Genomic DNA, 17,385 nt, shown 5'->3' with positions numbered 1-17,385 from the left:
GCAACAGGAAGTGCTGCCACTTCCTGCAGCTCCGTCTTTGTGAAGGTGAATGCAAAGCAACCTGGGTGCTTCCCCTGGCTGCTCGACCCTCCAGCCTATCAACAATGACTGTGTTAAACCCCCCCAGCCGCAATATGTATGAGTTGTTTCCCTCAAACCTGCAGTAATGATGCTGAGACATCGTCCAACAGCAGCTTCCAAACACACACACACACACACACACACATACTTGCACTGGCTGTGATGCATTCAGGGTCATGTGGATGTGGTGAGGTCTGATGAGGCCTCCTGACGATGCTGTTTGGACAGACTCGCCCTCAGCTGAGTGAGAAGGAACGAGGCCTCCTTTCATATTTATTTTCCTCTTATTTTCTCCTTCAAGCCAACGAGCCTCTGCAGACCCAGAATAAAAAAAATAAAGGGAAAAAAAATCACAGAATGTCTGAGATTTATGCTGATGACTCGAGGTGCTGCTCAGAGTTTTTTTTTTTCTTCTTTTTTTTAAATGTTGTCGAGTCTTGGCTCATCAAACTAACTCACTCCAGCAAAACTTTAACACGGTTATTACGACCATTTAACGTTTTCTTTTCAATATAATTTCAATCAGCTGACTTCTTCCAGATGGAAGTGCACTCCTGAACAGCCGACTGGTGCCCCCCCCCTGCTGGCCTGATATAGAACTACACCCCTCAGTTTCCCATCAAAGCTTTTCCTTCTTGGCTCTCTCGGACTGACCTAGGCTAGCACGCTAGCTAGCATGTTAGCATCAAGATGCTACATGGGAACTCTGTGACTTCTTTATGATGTTTGCCTGGTCTAGTGGTAGAGTGTCCGCCCTGAGCCAGGGAGGTTGTGGGTTGGATCCCCGACCGGGTCAGAAATGGAAATGGTCCCCACTGCCCCCCCCGCCCGCTGGACCTCAGTACAACCCACCCGGTCCGGCCGCTGCTGCTTCAAAGCAACAAAAGACCAGAAGCACCGTCAGGCAGATACTCTCACACAGAGCAGAACATCAAACATCCTTTTAATCAAATTCTCAAACATTTTGAACATTGAGTCAAAAAAAAAAAAAAAAAATACTGCTATGTGTCTTTGTGCATTTTTTACTGGTTGTATGGTCATTTGGGACCTTTTCTAGAGGTATGATGGAGAGAGGCTCCACCCACCACTGGTGTCAATCACTGGGACTTGGGGCTCCTGAACTTTGGCTCCTTTATTTGTGTTAAAGATGAATGGATTGCTGGTGATGAAATAACCCCCCCCCCCCCTGAAGTGGTTGAGGTCTACTTCTAGTGGTCTGTGAACATGTGAACAGAGCCGTCCCATCGGGCTGCCCTGTGGTCCGTCTGGCTGGTGCATCGGGGGGTGGGGGGGCTCTATCTGGAGGAGCGTCAGCCCTTGTTTGACGTGTCAATCAGGCTGACAGACGGCTCTTATCTGGCAGGGAGTGAGAAATAGAGCGAGACCCCCAGTCTGCCCCCCCTCCCCCCTCTCCCTGTTAGCCAATCCAGATCTGGGCTTTTTTCTGAGGGGTTGATCAGCTTCCCACAGTGGTGGTGGTGGTGGTGGTGAGATAAGGCTCCTGAGATGAAGTGTGGCTCTCTAGGGGACCTTTGCTCTCTGCTGCCTCTGTCTGCTCTCTTTACATTGGGGTCATATTTTATTTACAGGGTTGGGTTTTTCATTTTTGTAGTTTTTTTTTTTTTTTTTAAACTTGTTTTTCAAGCTTGGTGAAATTTTCAGACTCTGTCGTCAAGATGTTTTTAGCCCAGATAAATATCAGAGTATCAAGCTGTTATTTGCAACAGAATTAAATGAGCTTCAATTTATCTTTGCACTTTAATTTGTGTTTACCTTCTTTATTTTGCTTTATTTGCTACGTCTTCACGTGTGTCTTTAGAAGCACCTTATAGATGAGTGGGAGACAGGTTCCGATGGGGCAGCTGGACTTCTGGTTCTTGTGATCTTGAAGACGTTTAATCTCAACTGAAGCCTTCACCTTTCAGATGACCTGGATGACTGAGAACCTTCACACACACACACAGACGAATGAATCGTTGCTGCTGCAGAACCTCCATCTCTGTTGTCATCGTCACACACACACCACACACACACAGATTCTCAACACTTATTTTAGCCCAACTGAAACATCACTCGTTGCTCCTCTACCAAAGTCTCAAGATGTCTCTCACCACAATCTCACTTTGTCTGACACCATCTGCTGCTTCACAGTTTGTTCTTCTACCATCCATCCGTTCATCCTTCTTTTCTGTTCTCTTCTTCTCTGCGGACCTCCCCCTCCTCTCCACCAGGGCTCTCAGGTTGTCTGGGTATTCATTGGCCCCCGGTGCTTCTGGTGCCACCAGCCAGACCTGGTTTCAGCCTCCACATAAATCACTTGCTAAACATCAGAGAGGGAATTCCACCAGCCAGTCAGTCAGTCAGTTGTCCTCAGGGGAAAGTGTTGATTGGATGGATGAGTGAATGGCTTCTGACGGCCACTACACTTGTGTTCTCCAGTACCAGTTTGGGGGCAATGCAGCCGTTTTCATGTGTTTTAATCAACGAGAGAAACCAGGACAACAACAAGAGCCATTTGATTTTTTTTCTTTTGCATTTGCTTTCATTTATAACCTGAACAGTCAGGAGCGCTTCCTGATTGGCTGCACCTATTTCCTGTTGGTTTGGTTGTCACGAACAGCAGACAAAGTCACATTATCGAAACAATCATCACCCCTGTGTGTGAATAAATGAATGTAAAAATGCTGCTAAGGTTCTTGAGGACGGCCCTGCAAGAAGAAAAATAATGAAGAAAAAAAAGCTGTGCACAAAAACAGTCATTTTATTTACCCAGTTTCCAATTAGTTGCGGCAAAAGAAAATCAGAAAATGTTTTTTCATTTTTTAGTGATAAAACAGCAACGACGACAGAAAGCAGCTTGGTACCTAGTTTGAGCTTTTTCTCAGTTCCAATCAGCGACACGCAGAAACCATTTCAGCAGGACTAATTAGAGAGGGAGAGGGAGAGATAGAGGGAAAGAGGGAGAGAGAGAGAGACAGAGAGAGTGAGAGATAGAGGGAAAGAGAGGGATGAGGGAGATGATTGTTACGGCAGTGACGGAGTGATTGCACCAGCAGAGCTGAGTCAGCAGAAATGAGGGTCAAGGTGAGGCCCCTGCGTGTGTCACCGCAACATCTGGCCAGCGGAGGCAGCACCTTTTTCAGATTTGTTTTCTTAATGGGGAAAGCAGCTGTTCTGGTGCTGAAAATAGTTTGAGGGCAGACGAACACGAAGCTGCTGCACTTTGCTGTTTTTGCTCGTGCACATCTCCCAGAAATCAAAGTTGTGTGTCTGCCGTGTAAAACGTTGTGTTGACTCTGCACAGCAACCACGGAACCACGTGAGGGACAATCAGTGTATGCTGATGACATCATATCATCACAAGCATCACAAGAGGGATTTTAGACTAGATTAGATCAGACTAGACTATATGTATATATATATATATTTATATATACAGTATATACATATATATTTATATACATTATTTATATGTGTATGTGTTTGTGTCGTGTAGTTGCTCTCAAGTGTATGAAATGAATAATACATATTATTAAATGATATAACAGGTTAAAATATACAGGTGGGTTTGTATGAATGCAGTGATGTCCAATGACTTTGATGCGTTTGATGTCGGCGCCGCTGGAGTTTCCTCGCTGCCCTCAGACTGGTGCAAGCTTCCATTGCCTCCCAGTTTTCTGTGGGGACTCTGGAGGGGCTCTTTTCTGTCGGCAGACTGAAACTATCCTCTGACCGCTGTGTGTTTGTCCTGCGCACTCTGAATGCAGCGCGGCGTTCCCAGCCGCCGGCCACTCGTCATATTTTTCCTCAAGGCCGGACGTTGCTGTGATTTACTGCCGCTCGTCCTCGGCTGTTGGTTCTTCTAATGGACGTGAGCCAAAGTCAGCCTCAGAGAAATATGACCAACCGGCTGAACTGCGTTTGAATGTGGATTCCAATCAGCTGCAGTTATTAATGTCCCAATCAAAAGGTTTTTTTTTAATATATTTTCGCCCCCTCTGCCGTTTCATCTCTGCTGGGTTTTGATGTGAAGGCTGCGCAGAGCGTGACGGCTCTCCGCTGGCATCACCATTCAAACTGACCATTTGCCTGGGTTTTTTTTTTTTGTGGCTGGCTTGGTGATTTATGTTGCGGACGTGTGCAGTGTGGAGACGGAGAAAGAGTTGGGCTGAAACTACAGCGGCAGCAGAGCTGGAAGTCACATCTCAGCAGGTCCAGGTCGTCCAATGCAGTGGACACACCTGAATCTCTCGCTCTTCTATCAACACCCCCCCACCCCCGTCAATCAACTCTGATGCAGCATGTGTTTAAAAGTAAATCAGCTTGAGAAGAATTCTCCTTCTCACTGCTGCCTCACACCAAACACCATGAAAGGACAAACAAGATAAACATCAAGAACATTCCTTGTCTGTCTTCTAATCATTTGGCTTCCTTCCATTTTCTCTCTATATTGTTTTATGTCGAGGAATGGTTTACTAGCAGTGAGGAAGCCTTGTCATCAAATGAGAAAATAAAAATGAGAAAACAACCTCAGACAATTAACAAAAAATGCCAACTGAGACATGATTCACTCCTTCTTAAGACAAACATCTGATCAACCAATCAGCTTGCAGTGACTCAGCACACATGGTCAAAGTTTTGCTGAAGGTGCGAGACTTGAACTTCCCAGTTTGACTCACCGATATCATCCAGAAAAACATTGAGATGAATTCCTGCATTATTGGAGAGGATGCTACCAACCAGCATGTGTGTGTGTGTGTGTGTGTGCGTGTGCGTGTGTGTGTGTGTGTGACCTCAGATGAAATGATTCATGAAATCATTTAGACATCATCTTCAGGGATACACAGCTCCTTAATGACATTATAATTATACATTGAAGATTAATTTGCCTGCGTGAAACAAATTATTTGATGGATTGCTCCAAAATTGGCATGGAACGGCCAAATGGTGACTTATTGCCGAGCACCGCCTCTCATTGTGGACCTAAATGACCAAAACCCATTAAAAGGCATTAAAGCGCGTGCGTGACCTTAACTCTGGACCGGAGACGGAGAACAAAAGAAGACTGGAAGAACTTCTGATCTTCTTTCTTTTCCCCTCAGAGAGCCAAACTGCACGCTGCAAATACGTGATAGATTAATTGCTTTCCCTTTAATTAAGGTGGACCTGCGCAGCTTCCCTTCCTCTGCCTTAGTTAAAGCGCTGCCCCCTAATTAGAGAGTGAAGGAAGGCGGAGGATGCTCTCTCTTTTCTTGGATAACACAGACGGGAGGATGAATAAGAGGGCGAGTGCGGCCGGACTGCGCGGCTCGGCGTGATTGCCTCCAGTCTGCTGCTGTTTCCTTAACTGGCTGCTGCAAATGAACGAGGGCCGTTTGCAGCGGCGCTGAATCACCGCCACGAGGCCTCGGGGAGCCGACAATCAGCCGTGGCCGCCGCCGGGTTTCACTGCCGTGCTGGGGATTGTGTTGTTGTTGCTGTGCTGCACCGGCGCTGCAGCGAGTCGACACAGCTGGCCAACACTTACTGACTGTTTCTGAAAAAGCACAACCAGCCATTAAATGCATCATTTTCAGGGACGCACCAATACCGCTTCTTAACAGTAACAGTCAACGGTAACAGAGTACGAATACTTGCATTCAGTACTATCTAGGAACAATACCGAGTACTTAATGAGTCCATTACACAGAATACAGAATGACTGTCATTTATTTTTCCACAAATGTTGTTTTATTTGCCCAGCAGGTTTTTCTGGAACCAGTTTCACTGCAGTACAAACACACATTTAACACAATTGCTATATACATACATATACAACTGGTGTTGGTGTCGTGGTATCGGCGCGTATTTTAACGATGACTAGAGTACTTATCCCCGCTATCAGTACCGATACCCAGTACTGTTATCGGTGCATCCCTAGTTGTTTTATTACATATTTCTTCTTCCTTCCTTGATTCACATTCCCAGCTGCACTTTGTGGTGTTTTTGAGAAAAAGAAAAGCACAGATAAAATCCCCCAAACAACAAACACCAGTGAACTGGTGTGAATGCCTGACTGTTTCTCCACCTGGGAAGCAGAAAAGCAGCGGGGAAAAAAATTCACGGTAGGCACCACGAGTCATTTCTGCTAAATGAAAGTGTAAAAGAATGAAAGTCAAACACAAAGGTTTGTTTGAATAATGTGACACTACTATGTGTGTCTGTGTGTGTGTGTGTGTGTATGTGTGTGTGTGTGTGTGTGTGTGTGTGTGTGTGTGTGTGTGAGTGAAAGAGAGAGAGAGGGAGGGAGAGAGAGAGAGAGAGAGAGAGAGAGAGAGAGAGAGAGAGAGAGAGAGCGAGCGAGAGAGAGAGAGAGAGAGAGAGAGCCGCGAGCAGAGGAAAATAACAAGGTGAAATCCACAACGTGGAGGCTGAAGGCTTTAATGATGTGAGGAGCTGGAGGAGCTGCTGCAGCTGCTGGAGCTGCCGCAGTCGTCTGCTGCTGCCAGTCAGCTCACCATGACCACCATGTCTCCAGCTCTCCTCTCGCACTGTTGTGTTCGCAAGAATACAATGAAAGAAGTGAGAGAGGAACAAAGATTAAAATTTGAGACAATAAGACCAAAACAATGTGTTTTTATTCAACGCTGCTACTTTAACAACTGTAAACGTTTCATGGAAGCGTGTAAAACACCTCTTCTGTTCTGTTTGTTTGTTTGTTTTTGGGAGGGGGGGGGGCAATCAAAAAGATTCATAATTTCCATTTCATTGATCTGTTCTCTCAAATTGATTGGCAAGACCTGAGGCAATCAATGAGTGTTTGTTTTAAGTTGGAGGAGGAAGGTGAGACGAGTCTGCGCTCTTCTTCTTCTTCTTCTTCTTCTTCTTCTACTGTTTTCTCCCTTTTCCAAAATGACAGAGAGGAGGAACCACTGGTGGGATCAGGCTCTCTGTTGTGTTCCACAACAGAGAGAGTGAGACAGAGTGCAACACAACAGGGAGACGACTGGAGCTGGAACTCCACAGCAGCAGCGCCACAACGTGTTACAGCTGCTTGAGATCAAAGCTTATTGTGGCTTTCAGCCTAAGGTCCAGCAGCAGCAGAAGTGGCTGCATTCCATTCAGATCTTTGCTACGACGCAGTGTCTAATGTTATGTATTAATCATAGCAGAATGATGCTGTCATGCTGCAATGGTATCACACCGGTAAGATCAATGGCTTTCATGCTGCGTTTACAAACCAGAGTAAAAATTAGACTTTTTTAAATGAGTTCCTATTATGACTTCTTTAGCTCCTTATCACATAAATGACAATAAAATTACAACTTGTGCTTTTACAAGTGGTGTCACAAGTCGACCTGGTTATCATAGAAATGACTGCAGACTGTTTTACTTTATTTTCACCACTTGAGAGCTAATCTCCAATGACTATGTTCACTGTATGTTCTGGCTAGATGTGAAGTTCTCCACTATGCAGATGACACTGGTTTAATTCTGCTCGTCGAGTCACAGCTGGACATCAGGCTGCTGTTGCTGCTGCTCCGTCGAGCTGTTCTTCACCTCTGGCGCCACCACCACTGCCGCCGCCACCTCTGGGCTCTGGTGTGAATAAGTGGTAATAAGGTGGCAGCGACAGCTAAAGTTAGAAACCCGTCACTGCGACAGCGAGGAGCAGCGACTCTGAAACTCTGGTCCAATCAGAGCCCCCGGTCTGAGCGAATACTGTGTAACACTCAGGACATAATAACACGTTGAATAACGTTGACGTTGCCTTGGTTACACCCGGATAATGGCCGTGGCCCTGCTCTCTGGGGCGCCCCCTGCTGCAGTCTGTCTTGAATGGCAGGGCTACACCGTGGACGTGTTACAAGAACTGGAAATGGTACCGCATGCGGATTTTCTTTTTCCAGTGGTCATCTGTGGTATTGCAAGAAAAGATTTTCCCCTTAGACTGCAATACGTAAATAAATGCTTGTAAAACAATAGATAGGACGCTGCCGACCTTCAAACACACACACACACACACACACACACACACACACACACACAGATAGTTTGTTTTCCCAGTGAGAGTGGCAGTGTGCGTTTAAATGCACCTCTTTTTTGTGACTGGCAACGCGCGAGGTGCCACGTCCAGTTTGGCAACCCGCTGAGCCCCTCGCCACGGTATGGAACGCACCCTGGGATGCCAGTCAGTCACGGGTGACACGTTCTGCCGGCTGCCACGCGGGTGACGCTGTCGGCCTGTCAGGTAGCAGCTGGTGGAGGAGGTGGAGGAGGTGGAGAGAGCTAATCCTGTTGAAAATAGAAAATGTTTTCAGCAGCGGGACGGAAGGCGGTGGCGGTGGCGGGGGAGGGGAAGAGGGGGGGCGAGCGGTGGCCCCGAGGAGTCAGTCAGCCGTGTGTGCCAAGAGAGAGATAGCCTAATCTGGGGGGGGGGGGTTAGTGAGAAGCTATCGGTGGCCGAGACGTCTGCTCACTCTGATGATTAGCAACATCATCCCCCCACTGACAACCACGGGCTTCTGCTTCTTCTGCTTCTTCTGCTTCTTTAATCGAATGCTGCTGTTGCAAAGCCTTGAGTGACTTCCTGTCCTGCACAGGAAGCTTCCTGATCCTCTTCAGTTTGCTGTTATCCCTCTCTGTCACAGCCATTGGCCCAGGTAGGACCATGTGCTCTGCTGGCGTGGCTCGCGTGATTAGCTCCGCCCCCCTCAGACGACAGACATCTGCTGGAGGAAATATGATGATTTTTTTTTCGCCCAGTGTCAGGTGGACCTGTCTTACTGGAAGACCAATTGAAACAAAGCGAAAACAGCACACTTAGCCCTCTGTTTACAGCCACCTGCAATAAAATAAAATAAAAAACGCTCAGTTTTTAGCTTCCTTTCCTGTCATGTTTGAAAGCGGACAGGAGCAAACTGTGCACAAACTGTTACTAATCTGTATCAGTGCCATTTGTGACATCACAAAGGGGTTATTTTCAAGATATCTATGTTATAACTGTTCTGATCTGGTTAAAGGGAATAAAAAAAAGCAAATCAGGTGAAATAAGGCTCGTTCATTTCCTGGCCGCTTGGATGTCCCGACTGGCCTCCACCTCCTCTGCAGTGAGACCCTCACAGGTCCCGTCCAGTGTGATAGATTGGCAGGCAGGACCTCTGCTTGGCCGAGCTGACGGCCTTCCAGAGGGAAACAATGGAAGTGGTTCCCTGCTGGGGCTGCAAACAGCTGGCGGCGCTGCTGCTAACTTCCACTCTCCGCTCGACCAGACTTGACGAGAGGCAAAGGCCGACTTTTAATATGTAGGTCGCTGCTCAGAACCACCGCCATCAATAACTCATCAGCAGGTGTGTTTCATCCCCGCCGGCTGCTACTTTGACGAGCACTTATATAAATCTATATATAATTTTTTTTTTTTGTATATTTCATCTCCTGGCGGAACGTTGCGTAACCGCAGACACCCGGCATTGTTTTTTTTGTTGTTGTAATGCTTGACACAAAAGGCTGACGCTGGTGAGCGGCGAGCAACAGACATTATGTGCAGCATCATATGAATCCATACATGCTGCTTTGCATAATATGGGGTTGAAAAGGGAGGAAAAAGGAAAAAGACACGCAGGAGGAGTGTGAAGCCGGCCCCATTGTTCACACACACAGACACACACACACACACACACACACACACACACACACACAGAGTGTATGAGCAGGTTGAATATTAAGTCAGTGTATGATGCGCTGGTGGTCACTGCTAACATGATAACACTGTGTGTGGATGCAGCTGTTGCCTTTTATTTTCTCCCCCAAAGTTCGGTTCAGTCAGTAAAAGTTAAAAGTACAAAGCATTCCACATAAAGTCGAGTCTCGCGGACAATAAAGTGGATGAAGACTTTAAAATCACAGCAGCAGCAGCAGTAGCAGCCAGCTGGGATTTTCAGCTTCTCCTCTGCCGTCCTCGCTGACGTGGAGCTCTTCTTTCTTATTTCCTTTTTTTTTTCAAGCCATCTAGCGAATACCAAAAAAAAAAAGAAAGAAAAAAGCCAAACATCTGGCTCAGGGAGGGAAAAGAAATGCTGTGCTAATAACTGGCAACAACCTGGTGGATGAATGAGGCGGTGTGGCGCAGATGCTGCGGCTCTCTGCTGCGGGAAGGTCTTCGTCCACAAGGCCGGGACAAGATCAACACGCTGGCATCATATTGTGTTGATTCATATTGGCTAGCAGAGGAAATCAATCACATGATGCATATTTTTGGGGCGGGGCATGTTTATGCATGATTGAAAAAAATATGACTACAGTTGGAGAACATGTGCACTTTTTTAATTCATATTTTTTTTTCTTGTCTTTGGGGTAATTACAGTGTTCTATTCTATTCTATTCTATTCCTTGATCGTATGGACTTGAATTTTGATGATAATCCTAACTGTGAATGTCTAAATCACCTGAGCAGAAGCTCTTGTGCTGCCATGTCTCTTTAGTGGTGAGGTTTCAAACACCACGAGCCAGTGAAACCTCTGCTGCTGCTCACTCACTGGGAGGGAAATGAAGCGTGTGGCTATTAGCCGCTATAAGCCCAGACCTGACATCAAAACAAGTGTGGCGCAGCGAAGTAGCTGAGAATCTTATTTATTATTTGTTGCAGGTTGGCTGAACCACCGTCGCCAGAGTGTCTTTAGTCTTTCATTCTTTTTATCTCTTTGCTCTTTGAATGGAGTCCATGGAGATGAGCTCTGAGATTAACAATGCCATACTACCACCGTCTGTCAATCAACTTCAACTGGAACCCACTATCACACCACTTCCTGTCTTTGTCAGCCAAGGAACATGTTTGTGTTTTGTACTCTTTATTGATTTGCTGTGTTCTGACCCGACACGAGCAGCCAGCACCTTCAGAGTCCTGACAGTTGAGTTCAGACCACTGGACTGGTTCTGGTAACTTGACCTGACTGACGACTCAGAATCTTCTTCTCCTACTGCTGCTGCTGCTGCTGCTGCTGCTGCTGCACCTGTTCCATCTTCTTTTCTCACCTTCTGATTGGGCTCTTGTGTGTTGCAGGTGGCTGAAGACTTGAAGAGGCGTCACTGCGAGGGAATGTGGATTAAAGGGAGCTGCTGTCCACCTCACACCTCCAGCCTCCCGCCGTCCACGCAGTAAGCAGCTCCAGCAGTTCCAGCAGCTCTTTGGAATCAGCAGGCCAGCAATTACTGCAGGTGAGTCTTTGTTCCCCGTCGGTCCTGCTGGTCCTGCTGGTCCTGCTGACCAGCGCTGGGCGGACCAACACTGAGCTAACCAACTCTGGTTTCGGCATAATCAAACACACCAGCTGTCTTTTTTTCTTTTCTTTTATAATAATAATACATTTTATTTGAAGGCGCCTTTCTGGCACTGAAGGACACCGTACAGACATCTTAAATAATAATCATAAAAACACACAGGCTGTAAAAAAGTGTTTAAAAAAACAACAACTTTTCTTCTTCTGACATCCACAATTTCAACTTTCCTTGACAAAGCTCCTCGTCTCGCGGAAGTTGACCGTCAATCTGCCATTTATATCCTTTGGCACTGTGGATTTCAGGAGCTTTTGTTGCGAGGTTAGACAGAAAGCAAAGTGAGCCGGGCAACAGGTGGCGCCATGGAACTGAGAAGGTAAAGGAGTGTGAGTGAAGGGCATGGCGAGGTTGGAACTGTCTGAATCACTGCTGCTACCACGGGAAGGAGAAGCAGAAAGTGGGCCAGGTGACGGCAGCCAGACAGATGGAGGGAAGAACAGTCGGTGTCAGCCGCCGGTCTCTTTATACGGGACAAGCAACACAAAGTCGATAAAGCGGCTTTGACAAAAGCAAAGGGGAAGAAATCCCAAATAAAAGGGATGTTAGGAGAGGCAGCCTGGACGTCGCCGCTGACGGAGAGTCCGCTCTTTGTTTCACAGTCTGTTGGAAAATCACAACTCAAGCCGTCCCACCTGGGAATCACCTCCAAAACAACAGCCGTCTTTAAAGTGGCTGGGAGTCGCCACATTACATCACCATCTACTGATGGTGATGTAATGTGGCGATGCCAGCATCAGATGTATCTGCTGCATCCGTTTCAAAAGTTTCTTCAATCAGCCGTTGTTTCGGTCGCCGGTAGTTTTGAAGGCTAATTAAAGTCGCCCAGCAGCAGCGGCCAATGTGTGGAGACAAAAATTAGAGCCAAAAGAAATGGGAAGCAGCGAGCTGGGTGCATGTCAGTAATGCGTCCAATGGCCCGTCGGCCCAGCAGTCATCTGGGCTTTTGGGGAGGCAGCAGCACTATTACAGGAAGTGCCATCACTTCAGCTCCTCTGTGTGTCAATTGCTCCAAAATGGCCAATTTCCTGTCCAGGATGTGTTTTCAGCGTTTTATCATCCCTGCTGTAGTTATCAGCTCGCACCCGCTACCATCCGTCATCGCCGCCGTGCCCAGAGGAAGCCGAGCTGCAGTAAAACTGATTGACGGCCTTCCGCATGACTGAAGATGTACGAGGGCGAGCAGACCCCCCTTCCCCGCCCCCAACACACACACACACACACACACACACACACACACACACACAGACTTCCTCCATCACTAGTGTTTCCAGAAGAGCCTCAAGGTTCCGCTCACAGGGGGAACTTGGTTTCAAATGGACGCAGCATCGCCGGTGTTTTGACAGAAAAGATCCGTCGATCCGCCTTTGATTTTATTATTCAATCACAAGTTTAGACTAATTATACAGCAACAAAAAAAACAACTAATTAACTTCGAGAACAGTCAGAACGCTCGCAGACTTTCACATTTGTTTACGTGGCAGATTTTTTTGGGGTTCAATAGGATTTTGATATCTGCTTATTACATCACTACAGAGGCACAGCGTCACGCTGCCTTCATTATGCAATATTAAAAAAAAAGTTCAATCAAGAGCTCCGCCGCCGCCATCGTCTTCACCAATTAGTAAAATGATGCACCTTTTTTCAAGGTGCATAGCTGTCTTTCAGTTTAAGCCGCTGCTGTTTTAAGGTGAGGTAACATGTAAAGGTAAAATGTCGTCTGACATTGAAGCAAGAGCCCAGAAAACTGCGGCAACCTGAACAAATACTCATCATATAAAGCGACAACTACGCAGGTCTGGTTGTGTGGAGGGCAACCACAGTTCTGATGAGACCTGCTGCTGGGAGGTGGGGAGGGGGGGGGGGGGGGGGGGGGCATGACGCAGGCAAACCTGTTCCCTACGTTACACAATCTTCTCAAGAACTTCAGCAGCTGCAGCTACAGCAGCAGTGGCGGCGCCGAGCCTTCAGAGGACGCCGTGGCAGAACTGACACTGTGTCCTGTGTGCACAGTGGTGTCAAATGATTCTTATTTGCATGAGAGGAGGATTGGAGGGTCGGCTCTAATGAGTCGTCTTCTTGTTCGCCGCCTCGCAGCCTGTTACCAAGCGTTCGCCACCGCCATGTGAGTCCGCCTGCGTGTCGACAAGACTGCAGACGCAAAACTCGGGTGCAGCGACACACAATTAAATGTGTCTGTCAGTGCTGTTTGTTTGTTTGTTTGGAGCTTCATGAGTTCACCGGCTTTTTTTAAAGTCTTTTTTCAACATTTTCAACAATCGTCTTTGGCTGCGCCCCTTTTTTCACCACACCACTCGCACTGGGGGAAACGCACAAACACACTGTTGAGCGATTCGTTCTAATATTCTGCTGATTTGAAATGTGTTAATTTGACGGAAGAGTGTGTTCGGGAGTGGCGGCCTATTTAATTTTCTCTCGCTGCTTCGGGGCAGCGATTCATTCTTTGTCCAATTAGCAGCTGCAGTCGGAGCCCTCGCTGTTTACAAGCTCCTCGTCAGAGGTACCAACCCTGATTACAACAGGGGGCGTCTTCCCGCCAACCGTCTGGAAGAAACGCTACACCTCCAATCTGTTTGTTGCCACTGATACACCGCCAACACCTTCGGCGCTGGAACATGAAGCAGCAGAAGGTGGCAGCAGTGAGAGGACGGAGAGGACTGGAAAACTCTTCTCAACTTTCCTTTGTTCCGCTAGCGCAGACGTTGTCCGCTTCTTCCCTTCTGCATTAGGATGGCCTGGATGACTGAGAACCTTCACAGACAATGTTCAGTGGTGGCCAGAGAGGAACATGGACATGGTAGCTCACCACCACCAGTGTGAATGTGCTTTGGATGGGTAATGGGTTCAAAGCAAAGCGCTTTTGGGTACCTAGAAAAGTGTGATGAAAATCCAGTCTATTATTATTGAAGTGTGCCAAGTGTATTTCCTGTGATGGCAGAGAGGCTGAAGCAGGACGGGCACTTCGTGGGTGGTGGAGATAAACGCAGTTTTCTCTCAATGCTGCTGGATCAGAGTGGGTTTGTGGTGACGACCACAGAGGAAAAGTTGTGATGACGAGGGGAAACCCACGCGCTTCACTGTTGCATCAACTGGAGCCTGATTTAGACTCAGTGTGAGCTCTGCACACCACGGAGGAGCTCCAGAAATATTCTCCTCTCCGTCTTGTTGTTGTTGTAACAAAGTGGTGGGCTGCATGTTGTGGACGCACGGCCAAGTAGGGCACTTCCTGTTCCTGCTCGCTCAATGGCCGGGTTTCCTGTGAGGTGTTAGAGATGCTATTCTGCAGAACCTCAGCTGATTCCAGTGGTTCTTTGAGCTACTGCTGGAGTGGGCAACTGTTGGGCTGCTGGGCCACTGTGGGGTCAACCGTGTGCCAGACGGGGGTAGCGGAGCAGCAGCAGATGGATGGAGTGTTTTGGTGAGCCACCTCATAGGAGGAAACAATCTATCCTGGAGAAGACATGTTGCTGTAATGTCAATGGAAAATGAAGCAAAATCAAATCAGTGTCTTTGAAGCCCCACCAGGGTGTTTAGCTCTGAAACACTGCAGACATGGAGAAGATGCAGCTGTTTGATGACTGACTGACTGTTAATATCATGTCTTCAAGTTTGGTGGGAAGTATAAAAAAGCTTAATTGGGCCGCTTATGGCCCCCAGGCCATAGTTTGCCCACGCCTTTTCTAAAGTCTCCAGCCAGTCTGACCTCTGACCCTGCCTCTTTCCCTCATTGGGACACTGAGTTTGAACTTTAGCCAGTCGCTACAGGCCTGGATGCATCGACTCGCTGCCGTGTGATTGGTCGATTCGCAAACTAGACAGTCAGAGAAGTGTTTCTTTGTTGTTTTTGTAGTTGTCAAGTACCTATTTCCGAATTTAAAAGCGCTTCCATCGGCACAGTTTTCAGCTTTTCCAGCGCCGCTCGCAAAAACATGACAGCGCTTTTAACAAAGACGTTCCAGAACTTTAAGCACGATTTCTGAGAATTGCTTTTAATGACCTTGCTTTGAGGTCTCGAAGACGCCGGCACCACCGCTGTGTATTTCTATTCATGAGTGTTCGGCGTCCCGTTATCGTTCGCTGAATGCATATACAAGATATCAAGGCTTTCGACTCGCCCTTATCTTCCCGCTCGGGTTGCTGGCGGAATCGAAAAATCTTCCCCCAGACAGAAGGCAACAGGTTCAAAGGGAGAAATTGAGATTTTTATGTGGTGTCAGTCACTTGAGCTGCTATTCCTGCTTTAATTCCAGGCGTGTCCCGTTAATCTCTGCTAGCGGCCCCTGCAGAAACTCATCAGCTTCAATGTGTGATACATTAAAATCAAATCCATGACGTTGAGACGAGTTCAGCACAGAGCGAGAGCTCATGGAAGCCCTGCCTCCCTTTCCATCTGTCATAGTTGGGTCAGTTGGAACTGCTGTTCTACCAAGAAACTCTGATGGGCTTCCAGGGGTCACGCCAGTTAGATGTGGGCGGATGAATCTGGTGTCACCGGAACGACTGTTGATCCCCTTTCTGACAACGTCACGTGTAAGAAGCTTGTATTAGTTGGATGTTGAAGTTTCTTTGGTCCCAGAGGAAAAACGGCCAGCCTGGTGTTCCACACAGTCAGTTCAGCATCACGGCATGTTGGTGGGGGGGCGGTGAATTGATGAATAGACACACAGATGGATCAATGGAGGTCGATAGAGGAATCATGAGATACTGTTGTCCTGTCTCAATTATGGTCGATGCAGCACCTCTTTAAACATCACGTCCTGTCAGACCCAAGTGGCAGGCGGAAGGAGACAAAAGGTGTATTCAGACCAGCATCATACCGTCCTCTAAAATATAATGTTAAAAACAAGCAGTTAAAAACAATTGCATAAATACATCATTATAATGACATCAGTGAAAATGAAAGCAACTAGAGTTCAACACTCTGAGGTCACTCTGCCCAGGAAGACCTGCAAGGTCACAGGGGGACGAACGTTGCCTCAGATCCACCGACTGCTCACACACAAAAAAAGTGAATGAGGAGAAATGAAAGGATCAGCATCTGTCTCTCTCTTTCTCTCCGTCAATAACGGAAGACTTGGGCTTTGAAAAGTCGCCTGGTTTTGCATTTTTTGGTCTTGGAGCCGAGGCAAAACAGACGGCGATCTCTGGAAGCCAAATGTGTTTGCTCAAGATTTCCTTTAATCCTTGTTGCAAAGTGCAAAACAATAATCCAAGGTCAGCTTTCCACAGCATGCAGGAGGCAGTTTCTTCCTCTTCTTCTTCCTCCCCCTCCCCATCATGTGAGGAGATTTATGAGCTTTAGCTTTGGGCTGTATAAGTGCCCTTTTATCATTGTCTCACAGCAAACACACCAACTCAAGCCGCACGCTCCCATATTGACATGAGGACTCTTGAAGCACTTCTTCTCCTCCTTCTTCTCTTTTCTTTATTATTATTATTATTATTATTATTATTATTATTATTATTATTATTATTATTTTTAAACTCTGAAAGAAAGTGGATGGGTGCACTTGAAAGGTGCCATCTGGACGCGGCACCCTGGTGACAGAAACGCTGTGAAAGTGGCTAAACACCTTCTTCTTCTTTTCCACGAGCTGCGGCGTTCCTGCTGCTCAGTGTTGAGGTTGAATCAGAGATCTCCAAGTTCCCAGATGAAGAGAAATGGAGCAAAGTGAAAGCATGAAAACACACCCAGTTGATGGAGACTCACAAGAGGAGCTCTCAGACCGTCCGACTGTCTCTCTGTCTGTCTGCATACGTGTTTAAACAGCATGTTTGTCGTTGGTCTGGCAGCAAACTGTTGCCATGGAAACAAGGAGGTCTATTCATGTACGCACGGGTTTGTTTTGATTCCTTATTTTATTTTATTTTTTTCTGCAAAGGCACGAGCAGCAGAGATGAGACACAAGAAGTCTCGTCTCGGGGGATAAATTGACTTTTTCTGTGTCATCTGCATGATTGTCAGTCAGTCAG

At 47.1% G+C, this 17,385-nt stretch overlaps 1 protein-coding gene across 1 annotated transcript in view; it reads left to right on the top strand.

Moving 5' to 3' along the window:
* lingo1a (leucine rich repeat and Ig domain containing 1a) overlaps nt 1-17,385 on the top strand; it is a 90,183-nt gene that overhangs the window by 30,830 nt on the left and 41,968 nt on the right. Inside the window, exon 2 of the mRNA XM_076049264.1 lies at nt 11,120-11,274. The gene's annotated coding sequence lies outside the window, so the exon portion shown is untranslated. The remainder of the gene's footprint in view (nt 1-11,119; nt 11,275-17,385) is intronic.

Source organism: Nelusetta ayraudi, unplaced genomic scaffold, assembly GCF_046127955.1.
Source record: "Nelusetta ayraudi isolate G7.1 ecotype Tasmania unplaced genomic scaffold, CSIRO-AGI_Nayr_v1 ptg000111l, whole genome shotgun sequence".
Classification (NCBI taxonomy): Eukaryota; Metazoa; Chordata; class Actinopteri; order Tetraodontiformes; family Monacanthidae; genus Nelusetta; species Nelusetta ayraudi.
Note: the sequence above shows the minus strand (reverse complement) of the source record. Positions and strands in the feature narration are given on the sequence as shown.